Source organism: Mobula birostris, chromosome 17 (assembly GCF_030028105.1).
Source record: "Mobula birostris isolate sMobBir1 chromosome 17, sMobBir1.hap1, whole genome shotgun sequence".
Classification (NCBI taxonomy): domain Eukaryota; kingdom Metazoa; phylum Chordata; class Chondrichthyes; order Myliobatiformes; family Myliobatidae; genus Mobula; species Mobula birostris.
Window position 1 is genome coordinate 19,310,939 of NC_092386.1, and position 14,845 is coordinate 19,325,783.

A 14,845-nucleotide genomic window follows, 5' to 3' on the forward strand; every position below is an offset into this window, starting at 1 on the left:
CATCCCTAACTGGCTATCTACAAGACCTAGCAGAGAAAGCAATAAAACGTTCCAGAAATTTGATCACATTCTCTTCTTGGATACTGCACCTCCCTTAATCACAGGACTCTGCAGAGAGTGGTGTGGACAGCCAAGCACATCTGCAGATGTGAACTTCTCACTATTCAGGACATTTACAAAGACAGGTGTGTAAAAAGGGCCCGAAGGATCATTGGGGACCCAAGTCACCCCAGCCACAAACTGTTCCAGCTGCTACAGTACCACAGCATAAAAGCCAGAACCAACAAGTTCTGGGATAGCTCCTTCCACCAGGCCGTCAGACTGCTTAACTCATGCTGACATCACTGTATTTCTATGTTATATTGACTATCCTGTTGTACATACTATTCGTTATAAATTACTATAAATTGCACATTGCACATTAAGGCGGAGATGTAAAGATTTTTACTCCTTATGTATATGAAGGATGTAAGTAATAAAGTCAATTCAATTGTCCTCTCGATATCAACCAGTCTTTAAAATGCAGCCTCGTCGTTCATTTGCTTGTTGCCTCCTTCCCTGCTGCTCAATGCGGTTTACATATCTTCACCCCTTCAATATCTGATGGCCGAAACTCAGCAGTGGCTACCTGTAGGTTCTCTGTGGGTAGGGGCACCAGCAAGGTAACTGTATCAGGCTCACAGGCAACAGTTCGCATTCCATGCCCAGAATGGAATGTGCTGACCATTTCAGATTGAGATGAATTATTTGCTTAGTGGATGATAAATTTTTGAAATCTTCTAATATGGAGGGCTGTGTAGGTCCAGTCAATGACGTTGATAGATTTTTAGGCATTATGAAAGAAGGGGTAGTACAGGAGAATGAAGTTGAGAAAGATCAGCCATTATAAATAGCAGACAACAGGAGTTCTGCAGATGCTGGAAATTCAAGCAACACACATCAAAGTTGCTGGTGAACGCAGCAGGCCAGGCAGCATCTGTAGGAAGCGGTGCAGTCGATGTTTCAGGCCGAGACCCTTCGTCAGGACCTGACGAAGGGTCTCGGCCTGAAACGTCGACTGCACCTCTTCCTACAGATGCTGCCTGGCCTGCTGCGTTCACCAGCAACTTTGAAGTGTGTTGATTATAAATAGCAGAGCAGCTTTGAGGGGCCAACTAGCCTACTACTGCTTCAAACCTGAATGTTGTTGTGTTCCCTTTTTAAAATATATTTTGAGATTATTCATGTCATTGTCCCCACTGTGGCCACACAGTAGACTTTTTTACACCTCCTTTGGTAGAGATGTATCTTCACTCTGCCACCCATAATTGACGTATAGATTAGGTAATAATTATCTAGATTCAATTTGTTTCACTTTTTGTACAGAATGTACACGGGCGGTATTCAGCTTGTTGGTTAAGTACCTGTTGAAAAAAAATTCAAAAAATAAACTTATTATCGAAGTATATATATGTCATCATATTCAACTGTGAGATTCATTGTCTTACGGGCATACACAGTAAATTTAAGTAACACAACAGAATGAATGAAAGACAACACCCAACAGGAAGGACAAACAACCAATGTGCAAAAGACAACAAAGTGTCCAGCTACAAAAGAAAATAATAATAATAAAAAACAATAAATATTGAGAACATGAAATGAAGAGTCCTTGAAAGTCCCCGTGTTGCGGGAAGAGTTCAGTGATGGCGTGAGCGAAGTTAAGTGAATTTATTTCTGCTGGTTCAAGAGACTGATGGTTGGGGAGCGGGGGTAATAACTGTTTCTGAACCTGGTGGTGTGAGTCCTGAGGCTCCTGTACCTTCATCCTGATGGCAGCAAGTAGAGAGCATGGTGTGGATGGTGGGGATCCCTGATGATGGACGTTACTTTCCTGTGACAGTGCTCCATGTGGACGTGCTGAACAATGGGGAGTAGGGTCATATCCACTACTTTTTGTAGGAATTTCCATCTGAGGGGATTCCATACCAGACCGCAACAGAAGTGATTGAGTTTTAAGAAGCATGTTGGCTAATCAGGCAGAGTTAGGACTACTGCTGAATGTTCTTCTCCATTTCTTTATCACATGAGGTAAAACATATTGGCTGAAGTTATTAGAAGAAGCTGAAATGGTAAACCTATTTGGCAGCTCTGACTGAATACATAGAACCATAGAACCATAGAAACCACAGCACAGAAACAGGCCCTTTGGCCCTTCTTGGCTGTGCCGAACCATTTTCTGCCTAGTTCCACTGACCTGCACACAGACCATATCCCTCCATACACCTCCCATCCATGTATCTGTCCAATTTATTCTTAAATGTTAAAAAAGAACCCACATTTACCACCTCGTCTGGCAGCTCATTCCATACTTCCACCAGTCTCTGTGTGAAGAAGCCCCCACTAATGTTCCCTCTAAACTTTTCCCCCCTCACCCTTAACCCATGTCCTCTGGTTTTTTTCTCCCCTTGCCTCAGTGGAAAAAGCCTGCTTGCATTCACTCTATCTATACCCATCATAATTTTATATACCTCTATCAAATCTCCCCTCATTCTTCTACGCTCCAGGGAATAAAGTCCTAACCTATTCAACCTTTCTCTGTAACTGAGTTTCTCAGGTGCCGGCAACATCCTTGTAAACCTTCTCTGCACTCTTTCAACCTTATTTATATCCTTCCTGTAATTTGGTGACCAAAACTGAACACAATACTCCAGATTCGGCCTCACCAATGCCTTATACAACCTCATCATAACATTCCAGCTCTTATGCTCAATACTTTGATTAATAAAGGCCAATGTACCAAAAGCTCTCTTTACGACCTGATCTACCTGTGATGCCACTTTTAGGGAATTTTGTTTCTGTATTCCCAGATCCCTCTGTTCCACTGCACTCCTCAGTGCCTTACCATTAACCCTGTATGTTCTACATTGGTTTGTCCTTCCAACATGCAATACCTCACACTTGTCAGTATTAAACTCCATCTGCCATTTTTCAGCCCATTTTTCCAGCTGGTCCAAGTCCCTCTGCAGGCTCTGAAAACCTTCCTCACTGTCTACTACACCTCCAATCTTTGTATCATCAGCAAACTTGCTGATCCAATTTACCACATTATCATCAGATCATTGATATAGACGACAAATAACAATGGACCCAGCACTGATCCCTGTGGCACACCACTAGTCACAGGCCTCCACTCAGAGAAGCAATTCTCTACCACCACTCTCTGGCTTCTTCCATCGAGCCAATGTCTAATCCAATTTACCTCTCCATGTATACCTAGCGACTGAATTTTCCTAACTAATCTCCCATGCGGGACCTTGTCAAAGGCCTTACTAAAGTCCATATAGACAATATCCACTGCCTTCCCTTCATCCACTTTCCTGGTAACCTCCTCGAAAAACTCCAACAGATTGGTCAAACGTGACCTACCACGCACAAAGCCATGTTGACTCTCCGTAATAAGCCCCTGTCTATCCAAATGCTTGTAGATTCTGTCTCTTAGTACTCCCTCCAATAACTTACCTACTACTGACGTTAAACTCACCGGCCTATAATTTCCCGGATTACTTTTCGATCCTTTTTTAAACAACGGAACAACATGAGCCACTCTCCAATCCTCCGGCACTTCACCCGTAGACAGTGACATTTTAAATATTTCTGCCAGGGCCCCCGCAATTTCAACACTAGTCCCCTTCAAGGTCCGAGGGAACACCCTGTCAGGTCCCGGGGATTTATCCACTTTAATTTTCCTCAAGACAGCAAGCACCTCCTCCTTTTCAATCTGTACAGTTGCCATGGTCTCACTACTTGATTCCCTCAATTCCATAGATTTCATGCCAGCTTCCTTAGTAAATACAGACACAAAAAACCTATTTAAGATCTCCCTCCTGTCTTCTCCTATCATTTTGGATCTCCCCCTCCCCCTCCAACTTTCAAATCCCTTACTCACTCTTCCTTCAGTTAGTCCTGACGAAGGGTCTCGGCCTGAAACGTCGACTGCACCTCTTCCTAGAGATGCTGTCTGGCCTGCTGCGTTCACCAGCAACTTTGATGTGTGTTGCTTGAAATTCCAGCATCTGCAGAATTCCTGTTGTTTAAGATCTCCCCCATTTCCTTTGGTTCCGCACAAAGCCGACCACTCTGATCTTCAAGAGGACCAATTTTATCCCTTACAATCCTTTTGCTCTTAATATACTTGTAAAAGCTCTTTGGATTATCCTATGAGCCCCACTTATTATCCTTCACTTTGACTACCAAGGCAACCTCATGTCACAGTTGTGTGTTCTTTAGCGGTCAGCCACTGGACTCTGCCATCATTAAAGATGCTTCCCCGTGTCCACCACCAGAGGTATTAAAATGGCAGAGAACAATCATTTTCATTTGACAGTTATGCTACTGGCATTTAGGGCGGCAATAAAGGTTCCTCCAATCTGTCTCTCCATACCATCACACACAGCGATTGGTGTGTCCATTGCAATTTTTTTTGTACCAGTCAGGGTTGTTAGCCTGAGCTGAACCCCTGAACCTGGAGGACTGTTGGACCACTCTTAGTCTATCCCCGACCCTTTCACCTGTTTGGCATGGGTGACTCTATCAAGAGCCAAAGCACAAAGCCCTGACTCCAGCCACATAGCTCTCCGGGTCATTGAGGCACACAAGCCTCCAAACCCTATGACATGGTTGTGGCCCTCTTGGATGAAAGAATAATATCACACGAAGTAAAAAAATACATGCTAAGAACTGGTTTCTCCTTGTGTGGTGGTCAGTCTGGTTCGGGATGCCTTTGGCTTGCTTCTTTTGTTTACACGATATTTTTTTCTCTCTGCGGAGTGATTTTTGGCCTTTTTCACTGGGATATTCGGGTCTCTTGTGGCTGCCTGGAAGCAGAGAAGTTTCAAGGTGTATAATTTATACAGTCTTTGATAATAAATGAGCTTTTAAGCTTTGAACGTATTTAACAGCAGTATTTCGCCCTCTTATTTCAAAATTACCGAGCAGTGTCCCTGTTCCGGAAAACTTTAGATCTTTGGAATTCAAAGTGTTTTCCGTCCTTCTGCACACCCAGAAAGCGGGAAAGCACGGATGGCAAAGCGCAGCCGCCTGGGCTTCCCTCACGTCATCAGTCTCCACCCCCTCTTCGCCGTCACTTGTTGCCAGTTCCACCCTTCCCCTTGCTCCGGGTTTCACTGCGTCACCAGACCTCGCCCACCCGGCCCCGCCCCTCCTGTTGCTTAGGCACTAATTCCCGCCCATACCCAGCATCACGTTGCTCGTGCTCCCAATCACGTCACCAGTCCTCAGGTTCCCTTCACATTTCTTGGGCTCTCCTGGTGTTAGAAACCCCGCCCTACCCCACCCCCCTCCCACCACTTCCCCTCTGCCAATCCCCATACGTCATTCCACCCTGTCTCGCCCTTCCAGCTCCACCTGTGCCAATCCCTGCACGTCAAACGCCTTGTCCCGCCCCCTACAACTTCCTCTCTGCCAATCATCGCATGTCAATCCGCCCTGTCCCGCCCACTACTACTTCCCCTCTGCCAATCACCGCACGTCCATCTGCCCTGTCCTGCCTTCTACTTCTTGCCCTCTGCCAATCCCCTCACGCTAATCTGCCCTGTCCCGCCCTCTACTACTTCCCCTCTGCCAATCCCCGCACGTCAATCCGCCCCGCCCGCCTTCGCCAAGGGTTTCGCCAGGGGAAACTGAGAGTGAATGTGGTGGTGAGTCTGAATAAATTGTCTGCGCGCTGAACACTGCACTGGCCATGATTTTCCGACATCAAAGGCTTGCGATGGGAAACAAAAGTTGTGGCTGAGTAAGAAGGCTTGGGTGAAGGAGCAGCTTAATGGGAACGAGTTTGAGTGAGCGGAGTTTGATAATGGTCCAGCAGCATCGTTGGGATTCATGTCAAAACTTGTAACTTCCCGGGAGCAGTGTGAATGGAAACTTAGATTGAGGGAGGAAAGGAAGGAAATGGAGAGAAGTTGGAAGGCGAGGAGAGAGAGAGGGGAACAGGAAGAGGTATCGCGGAGAATAGGAAGAGTCGGGAGGAGGAAAGAAAGGTGATGTCGGGAGGAGGTCTAAGGAAGATGAGGGCTAGGGAGGATAACGAAGAAGCGGAGGAGAAAAAGACTGTTGAAGCAATGTCAGGGGTCCAATGGGTGGAGAGGAGTAGGGAAAAATGGATGAATAGGAGGATGTCGTGCAGTAGTAAATTGGAGGGTAAAGAGAGGGAGGTGAAGGGGACGAGAAAGGGTGGAGGTAGTTGGCAGTGGTGAGGGAGAAGAGGTTGGGGGGAAGATGAGGGAAGAGCAGGAGTAAGAGGGAATAATTGGGTAAACAAGTGGAGGAGGAGAGCAGATTGTGGGATTTAGGGAAGGGAAGGAGGAAGGGGGAGATGTCGTGGATGGAAGGGTGGGAGAGGAGAGAGCAGGGGGACAGGAGGATTTAATTCAGGGGAAATACGGGTAGACCAGTGTCAAGGAGGGCAGAGGAAGGGGTAGGTGGGTGGGAGGGTAGGAGGAAAGTGGGGCTCATAGGAGAGGGGGAGGTTAGCGATTAAGTAGATGGTATAAGGGGAAGCGTTGGTGAAGTAGGTGGGGGTGGGAGGAGGATGAGGTGTAAAGGAGCAGAATGAAAGGAAAGTGTGAGGATAGGAAGTAGAAAGGGGGGAATGCAGTATATCACTGTTTGTTACATGAATTGGATACACCAGGACCACTTTTTTTTTTTAGAAAAGTGGTGAATTTTCCACATGCACATTTAAATATTTTGTTTTTAAAGTAACGTGTAGCTATGTCCAAATGTTGGAATGCTGGTGCTTTTTTATTCAGATAAAAACAGATGCTTAGAATTAGTGGGCACTCAGTTGCGTATGTCTGCAGAGGAAAAGTTGTCGTCTATGCCAGCATGAGAATGATTTGACCACTGGACTGAAACAAGCATTCATTTGACAAAACAGCATATGTTTTTGCACTAAGCTCAAGTTTCCTTCCTGCTGACTATTTGACATACTTGAAATTTACTTGCACAGAACTGTTTAAAGGGCTGATGTATATAAAATATGATTATCAGTTTTAATTGTTCAGGGTTGAGAAATAACTTACTTTTGGACTTCCACTAGAATAAAAAAGGATTGTATTTAGTTTTATTCCCAATGAAAGGCATTAGAATCAGCATATCTTGTATGTGTCTGTTAAGTCAACCATGTGAATTTTTGCAGCCTGTAGATTCTCTGTAATGGTTGCCTGGAAACGGGGCATAATGTTGCTTTAGATCGAAGCTTGTCTATCTGATATAGAGTGGCTTGTGGCGTTCCTGTCATTTGTGAGCACGCAATTTGTGATCCACCTGGGCAGATTAGCATTCAGAGCTTCAGAAAATGCGTCCATGTGTTTTCAGTTCTTTTAATGTCGAAATCTGGGAATTTCTGCTATTAAATGGGGTATTGTAAAGCAGTTTTGCTTTCTTAATTCATGATGAAGAAAAGCAAACTGTGATTTCCAGAATATTTTCTCCAAGTGTGTAATAAAACAAATTGGAGAGAATTTGTTATGGAATGGATGATAATATGTTTGAGCATATGGTATGGAATTCTGTCAGCTCTTTTGTTTAAGATTTGCTTTGATGTTGATTGCACCGAGGTTATTGCTTGATAGATGTGCCGCGTAGTAAAAAAAATATGAGATGCCATTAAACATACAAACCTAGCAGAATAGGAGGAGTAGGTATTTGGCCCTTGGAGCTTGCTTTGCCAATCAGTATAATCATCTGTCTCAGGACCAGAATCCCATACGCACGCTTGTCTTTTGTGTTTACAAATCTGTCAGTCTACTTAAATATGTTCAGCAGTTTAGCCTTCACATTCCTCTGTCACATAGTTTATAGCATGAGTAAGGAAATTTCTCCTCTCTGTGTGCTTTCCCCTAATCTGAGCTGTACCCCCTCCCCCGTGCTAGACAACTCAAATAGTACAGGAACATTTTCCCTTCTTCCGGTGTTTTAAGTGCTATTGGAATTCCATTAATTTCAGCAAAACCTTTCAGTCTTCTAAACTCCAGTGAAAACAAAATATTTTAAGCCAAACAAACTTTATGCAGAATTTTAAAAAAAGAATAAGTTGTGCAATGTCTTTTTATTCTTGCATTCAGAGTCAATGCTTTTATTACTTTCCTTAAAACCAGGAGGATTTTTGCCACACATTTGGCCCTCTCAGATGGTACACTACTTGAGGGGCTTCCTCTCCCAATTTGGCTCCGTCCTTTCCAGGAGCAGAGTACTGGATACAGTACTGTGGTCCTTTCCCACCAAGCTTTGGTGTATTCCTCAAGTTAGGGTGCTGTTTACTACCCCCACCTGCTAGAATCTTGGATGCCCGCCGATGACTTCTATTTCTCCTAACACCCCCTTTGGACACGTCCCCTAACACCCTCATTGGGAATCACTGCCCTGTACTGTGGTTCTTCCCCTCCAAGCTTAGATGCATCCACCAGCATGTATTCCTACAGTCTGGAATGTGCCTGGTAGCAGCATTCCTCTGTGGGCATCTCAATGTGCTGACAGGCCAACAAGTTTCAGGCAGTAATGACATTTTATGCTTCTACTCCAACTGATTTTAAGAATGTATTGTGCTCAGGATAATTATAGGAGGCAGATGTCCAAGGCCATTTTAAGGAAATAAACTCTGGGAGATTTCTCTTTGACCTTTGTCATTGCTCAGACAGGAGTTTGGAGATAATTGACTAGCATGTTTTCCCAGCACTGTACTCAAAAAAAACTTACCAACTTCATTTGAAATATTTGACAGAAACTGTGGTGCTATGCTACATAATGATCGATTTTAAACACAACTAGAGACTGGAAAAGGCCCCCTCCTTGTTTATCTCAAGATATGTACAGTGATCACCTCCCAAATCGTCAAGAAAATAGTAAAAATAACTAAATCATGTGGAAAAAATAGGAAAGTGTTTTGACCACCATTGCCTAAAATGATGGAAATTTATTTACAAGATCTGTTCTGATAATTCCGTATAGCTCCAACCTTCTTCAAGAGATGATCTTGGCTCCAGATTAAAATGAGTCTAAATGTAACTGGATGAAAATTCGTAGGCGAAGCCATCATCAGAAATCTGTTCCAAGGGGTTGGAATGATTTGGAAGAAAGAATGATGTCCTGACCTGAAGTCTGAATTTAGACCTATACAGGGTAAAGTTTGTGACCCTGATCCTTTCATAAATCGGAACAAGATATCAATTCAAACACAATCTATGAATTTTAATATAACTCTTTCAAGTCTATGCTTTTCAATTGAATCTCACCTTTTTCTAATTTCAAGTTAGAAATAACTGGTATTAAATGTAATGGCTCTTCAGATTTTTCAAAGTCTCTGTCATTTGTATAATTTAAAAATGGTTTAATTTGCAGATTAATCAGAAATGATTAACATACTTGCATGGCATCACTAGTTAGCATATTGGGTGTTTTGTCCTGAGACTGGCACATGGATGCAATGACAAAGAAGGTATGCCAGTGTCTTTGCCTTCTTTGAAGGTACAGAAGGTGTGGCTTGTCACTGAATGCTTGAACAAGCTTCTACAGATGTACTGTTTAAAGTATCCTGACTGGTTGCATCATGGTCTTATATAGCAATTCAAATGAGTAGGAACATAGCAAACTGCAGAGTAGTGGATTTAGCACAGTATATCGAGGGCAGATTCCTCCCCACTAGGGGTTCCTAATGTCTTCTATACCATGGACCAATACTAGGGGCAAGGGGTTCGTGGACCCCAGATTGGGAACCCCTGTTGCCCACCATCTGTAGTATCTACATGAGGTGCTGCCTCAAAATCTATCAAAGATCTCCATCAACCAGACCATGCCATCTTCTTACACTACCACTGGTCAGGAAGACAGACCCACACCATCAGATTCAAGAACAGCTACTACCCTCCAACCATTGGGTTGTTGAAGCAACCAGCGCAATTCTAATCACTACCTTAGTATATCAGAACTACAGCCACTTTGTATTACAATGGAATGATTTTTTTTTTGTTCCAATTGTGTTTTTAGTAAAAGCTGTAAAATTTGTTTAATTTTTTTAGTTGTGAATATTGTTGGTCTGATGGTATGTTCCTGGGATGCTGCTATAAGTAAATTTTTCATTGCACCTGTGCTTACAAATAGAGTCATACAGAAGTACAGCACAGAAACAGGCCTTTCAGCCCATCTAGACCATGCCAAAACCATTTAAAATGCCTACTCTCATCAACCTGCACCAGCACGGTAGCCCTCCATACCCCTACTATCCATGTACCTATCCAAACTACTCTTGAACATTGAAATCGAGCTGGTATGCATCACTTGGGTTGGCAGCTCATTCCACAACAACCCTCTGAGTGAAGAAGTTTCCCCTCATGTTCCACTTACCCTTCTCATCTTTCACCCTTAAGCCATGACCTCAGGTTGTAGTCCCACCCAATCTCAGTGGAAAAAGCCTGCTTGCATTTACCCTATCTATACCTCTATCCAGTCTCTTCTCAATCTTCTACATTCTAAACAATGCAGTCCTAACCTTTTCAATCTTTCTGTGTCCAGTTCTGGTTGCCTCACTATAGGAAGGATGTGGAAGCATTGGAAAGGGTACAGAGGAGATTTACCAGGATGTTGCCTGGTTTAGAGAGTACGGATTATGATCAGCGATTAAGGGAGCTAGGGCTTTACTCTTTGGAGAGAAGGAGGATGAGAGGAGACATGATAGAGGTATGCAAGATATTAAGAGGAATAGATAGAGTGGATAGCCAGCGCCTCTTCCCCAGGGCACCACTGCTCAATACAAGAAGACATGGCTTTAAGGTAAGGGATGGGAAGTTCAAGGGGGATATTAGAGGAAGGTTTTTTTACTCAGAGAGTGGTTGGTGCGTGGAATGCACTGCCTGAGTCAGTGGTGGAGGCAGAAACACTAGTGAAATTTAAGGGACTACTATTCAGGTATACGGAGGAATTTAAGGTGGGGGGTAATATGGGAGGCAGGCTTTGAGGGTCGGCACAACATTGTGGGCTGAAGGGCCTCTACTGTGCTGTACTATTCTATGTTTCCTTATAAACTCAGGTCCTCCATATCCAGCAATATCCTTGTAAATTTTTTTTCTGTACTCTTTCGACCTTGTTTGCATCTTTCCTGTAGCATTTTTGCATATGGCAATGAATTTGCCTTTGACTTTATTTGGGTATATAAGTGCACATTTCATTGGAATTTTACTAGTGCAGTGTAATAGCTTATGTTGGTGTGTCTTGTTTTGACAGTAATGCTACCAACAGTAACAGTGCAAGCAGCAAAGGATATGTAGTATGGTGTGCATTGTGACATTTATTTGGCCTGCAAACCTGAATAAATCCAGCATTATCAAGTTGGAATGGTGCTCCTCCCTGCATTGGGGGGTGGGAGGGGGGTGAGGGCTGAATGCTTAGCTTTAGCAAATCTCTCATCTCATTTGTGCAATCAAAAGGATCTAATCAGTTCTAATCTGATGATTGTCACCTTGTGGTAGAGGGGATTGTGAATTCCTGAGATCCCAAGAGTGATGCTGTCTGGAGCTTGGCTCCTGGTAAGGTCAAGGGAAAGAAGTGATCTAACCAAGACCTCAACGGTGGAGCTGGTGGAAGATGATGTAGCAAATGGTGGTGAAGGCGGAGGAAGGCTGCAGTAGTGAAGGGTCCCCAGTCATCTTGCATTCCATGCCTGTGCATCAGCCTCCCCATGTTAAACAAAGTTGCGTACAAATATGCTCCATTCTGGAAATGATGCCTTGGGAGAACTTCAGACTCAATTTGAGTGTTGCACTACTAATCACTTCTGGATTATTTAAAGACTTAAAGCAGAGTTGTGCAGAAATTCTCTTTGAAGACCTCATAACAATTTCATTTGGCTTCACGGAGTTAGGAGGTCACAGTTAAGATTCTATCCTGACTGTTAAGCTATAGCTAAATTTGTTGCTGCAAAATATAGGTACTTAATGGCTGTTCGTTTTCTTCTTACTGATGCTCTAGAGAAATTGGAGGGGGCTGCAGAGTAGTTCTCTGCATAATTAAATCTGTAATTATTATTAAAGTCTCAAAATAATTATTATCAACAAATTACTAGTAGTACCAGAGGAACCAACACATTGGACCACTGTTATACCACCATCAAGAGTGCTTACTGTGCTGTCTCATGTCCACAGTTTGGGAAATCTGATCAGCTGGCCATATTTCTAATCCCTGAGTGATAGGCAGAGACTGAAGACTGCAGCATCAGTAGTGAGGACCAAGAAAGTATGGACCAGGGAGGCACGAGAGCGTTTACAGGACTGCTTTGAGTCTGTGGACTGGACTGTATTCAGGGATTCATCTTTGAGTCTGAATGATTAAGCCACAGATGACTTCATTAAAACCTGTGTGGATGAGTGTGTGCCTAGGCGAACTTACTGTACATACCCAAATCAAAAGCCATGGATGAACCAGGAGGTTCGTAGTCTGCTGAGGGCTGGATCAAGTCTGGCGACCCAGGTCTATGCCAGAAAATCAGCTACAACTTGCTTGAGGTTATTTCAAGAGCTAAGGAACAATTACGAATGAGGCTAGAGACCAAATTGGATGTACGCCAACTCTGACATGGTTTGCAAATCATTACTTCCCACAAAGCAAAGCCTAACACCATGAATGGCAGTGAAGTTTCACTCCTAGACGAGTTCAACGCCTTTTATGCTCACTTTGAAAGGGAGAATAAAACTACAGCTATGCAGATCCCTGTAGCGCCCGGTGACCCTGTGATCTCTGTCTCAGAAGCTGACATCAGGCTGTCTTTCAAGAGGGTGACAGGCCCTGATGGAGTACCTAGTAAGGCTCTGAAAACTTGGGTCAACCAGCTGGCGGGGTTGTTCAAACACATTTTCAGTCACTCACTGCCACAGTTGGAAGTTCCCACCTGCTTCAAAAGGGCAACAATTATACCAGTGCCCAAGAAGAGCAGGCTCAGCTGCCTTAATGACTATCATCCAGTAGCACTCACATCTACGGCGAAGTGCTTTGAGAGGATGGTTATGGCTAGAGTCAACTCCTGCCTCAGTAAGGGCCTGGACCACTGCAATTTGCCTATTGCCACGGTAGGTCTACAGCTGTGATCTCATTGGCTCTTCTCGCGGCCTTTGATCGCCTGGACAATACAAATACCCATATTGGAATGCTGTTTATTGACTCCAGCTCAGCATTTAACACAATCGTTCATACAGTTCTGATCAAAAAGCTCCAGAACCTAGACCTCTCTGCCTCCCTCTGCAATTGGATACTTGACTTCCGAACGGGTAGACCACAATCGGTACAAATCAGAAACAACATCTCCACCTCACTGACAATCAACCCTGGCACCCCTCAGGGATGTGTGCTTAGCCCACTGCTCTACTCTCTCTCTCTCTCTCTCTCTCTCTCTACACCCACGACTGTGTGGCTAGGCACAGCTCAAATGCCATCTATAAATTTGCTGACAATACAACCATTGTTGGCATAATTCCAGGTGGTGATGAGAGGATGTACAGGAGCAAGATAAATAAGCTGGTTTAGTGGTGTCACAGCAACAACTTGGCACTGAACATCAGTATGACCAAAGAACTGATTGTAGACTTCAAAAAGAGTAAGATGGGAGAATGCACACCACTCTACATAGAGGGATCAGAAGTGGAGAGAGTGAGCAATTTCAAGTTCCTGAGTGGCAATATCTCTGAGGATCTAACCTGGATCCAACATTATCAACGTAGCTATGAAGAAGGCAAGATAGCAGTTATATTCACTAGAATTCAGAAGAGTGAGGGGTGACCTCATTGAAACCTATGAATGGTGAAAGAGTGGATGTGGTATAGTGGGAGAGTCTAAGACCAGAGGACACAGCCTCAGAGTACATAAGAACATAAGAAATAGGAGCAGGAGTAGGCCATCTGCCCCGCCATTCAATAAGATCATGGCTGATCTGTCTGTAAACTCAGCTCCATCTACCTGCCTTTTCCCCATAACCCTTAATTCCTCTACTATGTAAAAATCTATCTAACTGTATCTTAAATATACTTAGTGAAGAAGCCTCAACTGCTTCCCTGGGCAGATAATTCCACAGATTCATCACTCTCTGGGAAAAACAGTTTCTCCTCATCTCCATCCTAAATCTTCTCCCCTGAATCTTGGGGCAATGTCCCCTAGTTCTCGTCTCACCTACTAATAGAAACAACTTTCCTACTTCTATCTTATCTATCCCTTTAGGGGGTGTCCTTTTAGAATGGAGAAAAGGAGGAATTTTTTTAGACAGAGTGGTGAATCTGTAGAATTCTTTGCCACAGCAGCTGTGGGGGTGGGGGGTAGTTTTTTATGTATATTTAAGGCAGAGGTAGATAGATTCTTGATTGGCCAGAGCATGAAGGGATACAAGGAGGAGGTAGAAAGTTGGGGCTGAGTGGAAAATTGGATAAGCCATGATGAAATGGTGGAGCAGACTTGATGGGCCAAATGGCCTAATTCTGCTCCTACGTCTTGTCATCTTGTATATGGAGCATTGTGGTAGCAAATAGCAATTTTGTGCCAACCACTCTGCCTTCTTTGAGGCTAGGTGTTTGCAGAAAAGCATTACCCTTTTATAGCTTGCTTTTGACTGCAAGAAGCCTATTCCCTACATTCTCTTTAAGCTGACCAATGATATCCTTAGGCCATTTTTATAGGATAGGATTATCATCTGCTGACATTTTTCTGGAACTCATTCTGACAGCCTGAGTACTTTCAGCTTGTAAAGCATTTCAAGGAATGTTTTCCTATATTACATGTTTTAATGTATACACAAATCCTTCAATAAAAC

General features: G+C 43.7%; 1 protein-coding gene across 5 annotated transcripts in view; it reads left to right on the plus strand.

The window, feature by feature from the left end:
* Positions 1-5,623: 5,623 nt before the first annotated feature.
* The window catches only part of pam (peptidylglycine alpha-amidating monooxygenase), a 187,030-nt gene continuing 177,808 nt past the window's right edge, over positions 5,624-14,845 (plus strand). For 3 of the 5 annotated variants that reach the window (XM_072281334.1, XM_072281329.1, XM_072281333.1), the window contains exon 1: positions 5,624-5,699. The gene's annotated coding sequence lies outside the window, so the exon portion shown is untranslated. The other 2 variants (XM_072281331.1, XM_072281332.1) reach the window with 2 other exon arrangements.